Source organism: Palaemon carinicauda, chromosome 18 (genome assembly GCF_036898095.1).
Source record: "Palaemon carinicauda isolate YSFRI2023 chromosome 18, ASM3689809v2, whole genome shotgun sequence".
Taxonomy (NCBI): domain Eukaryota; kingdom Metazoa; phylum Arthropoda; class Malacostraca; order Decapoda; family Palaemonidae; genus Palaemon; species Palaemon carinicauda.
In genome coordinates this window covers 6,061,601-6,064,100 of record NC_090742.1, presented here as the reverse complement: position 1 = coordinate 6,064,100, position 2,500 = coordinate 6,061,601, and the positions used below count along the sequence as shown (strand labels likewise).

The window sequence follows — 2,500 nt, the reverse complement described above, 5'->3', positions numbered from 1 at the left end:
ACATCAAAACAGATATTTCATATATAAGCTAGAAAAAGACTTATGTCAGCCTTTTCCACATAAAAACATTTGCTTTAAGTTTGAACGTTTGAAGTTCTACCGACTTAACTACCAGATTAGGAAGACCATTCCACAACTTGATCACAGCTGGAATAAGACTTGTAGAATACTGTGTAGTATTGAGCCTCCAGATGGAGAAAGCCTGAATGTTAGAGCAGAGATAGGCAAGCGTTTTATGTTCTACGTTTCTATACAGGCTCTTCAATGTTTTTGTAAGAGGCGGAAGTTAAAGGTACATATATAAAAAGTAATGTCATGAAAGTAACTAACCGGAAGCCTCCTGGATGGAACAATGAATGCTAAATTGGGTGATAGAAGAATGAAGAAGGTAATTAATATAATTGGGAAAAGTTGTGATGACTAATGTGAGAAAAAGTGACCCTAATGAGACACAGTTTGTGTTTTAAGTAGAAAAAAGTGTAGCAATACAAAGGACTGAAGAAATAATTGAATTTACCAAAATAGATCAAAATCATTTTTACCGTTGGAGTGTAAAATTTGGAAGCGTCAGTGAAAACATCCTGGAATAGTAAAAGTTTTAGCTAGAAAGAGCAGAACAAGTACTAAAGGGGAAGAGGTTAAGTGTTCTAGAAGCTGGATTGTGTAGAAGGATATTCATGACCTCCCTGGATGTGAAAATGTAACTGGTAACGTACAAAGGATGTGATGAAGAGTGCATTTGCGGGTTTTCATTTAATTTTTGATGCCAACATGTGTTTTGAATCCCATTTTACGTGATTTTTTGTCAGACCTTGGTTGAACCGTTGAATTAAACTTCAGTGTAAAGGCTATTGTTTCAGTCAATTCCGAAATGAATAATTAAGTGTTGATAAATGAAAACTTCAAGATGTTTTGAATTGGAAAACTTCAATGTTAATATCAAAATACATGAATGATTTTTCACAACGCTCAATAGAATTTCATTACGGATTTCTCAATCTTTCCCCGTCTTCGACGAAGCTTGTGACTCCGCTTTTGCAACGAGATTGACGTCGGTTTTTCATGGCCGTTATTCTTGACCAACATACGCTAAACTGTATGGTTTACTGTATATATATATATATATATATATATATATATATATATATATATATATATATATATATACACATATATATGTGTGTATGTATATATATACCTATATACAGTATATATGTATATACATATATGTATAGTATATATACATATATATACATATATATATGTATATATATATATATATATATATATATATATATATATATATATATATATATATATATATATATATGTATATATATATTACCTTGGGAATATATATTAACATGAATTCATTTAAGGTAATAGCTTCTGGCTGGGCAGAGATTCGACCTCGTGCCACTCAGCCGAAATCATGCCTGCGAGGACTCTACCAACTGAGCTATCAATAGTGATACAAGTTTATTACAAGTCACCATACACATTCCTGGCGAATTCAGGAATCTGTTCTAAGACTCGAAATAAACCCATCTCCACCATGATAGCTAAATTGTGAGTTTGCAACCTGTGGTTAATTAAGATGAATATATATCACTAACAATCGTTATTTTAATCAATGTGAATATCAACTACAATGGTATTTAATGTCGAATTCTACCTTGGGAATATATATCCACTGGAATTCACCATATATATATATATATATATATATATATATATATATATATATATATATATATATATATATATACCCAAACACTTGCTCTTTTTTATAAAGAGGGGGGGGGGACTCCAAGACACAATTCAAAGGATAAACACGGACAAAGTGAGGTTAATGTCAATGGTACTCTTATTGTAACTGTTGTTGATAAAGCTTCATCATTCTAAGAAGCCCCATTTAACTTGGATTACATAATTCTTGTTTTGATGATATTCTGTACCCTATAAACAGAGAGGAATAGTTATATGACGTAAGCACAGGTTATCCACAATTTGTCAACATTCTATCTTATTTCTCTTCCTCCTGTTTCGTTAAAGTTTTTATACTTTAGTAAGGAAATATCTATTTTAATGTTGTTATTGCAATTAAGATATTTTGTTTTTCTTGTTTCCTTTCCTCACTGGGCTATTTCTCCTGTTGGAGCCCCTGGGCTTATAGCATCCTGCTTTTCCAACTAGGATTATAGCTTAGCAAATAATAATAATAATAATAATAATAATAATGATAATGATATTGATAATGATAATGATAATAATAATAATAATAATAATAATAATAATAATAATTATTGCTACTCTGTTATTGTTTGGGATTATTAATTAAACTTGCTCTTCACTTCATATTGACGGGTCGCGTACACTAGCATCAAATGAAAAATGCGATGTCTCTTGAATGATAATGAAACCTGTACGCTATCTTTTTTCATTGTTATATAATCTTTTGAATTTAATTTGAGTTTTTTTTTCTACTTGAATAATAGTT

General features: G+C 30.5%; 1 protein-coding gene across 1 annotated transcript in view; it reads right to left on the bottom strand.

Annotated features, from left to right (window-relative positions):
- Positions 1-2,500, bottom strand: part of LOC137658034 (uncharacterized) — a 58,224-nt gene that overhangs the window by 31,619 nt on the left and 24,105 nt on the right. The window lies entirely within an intron of this gene.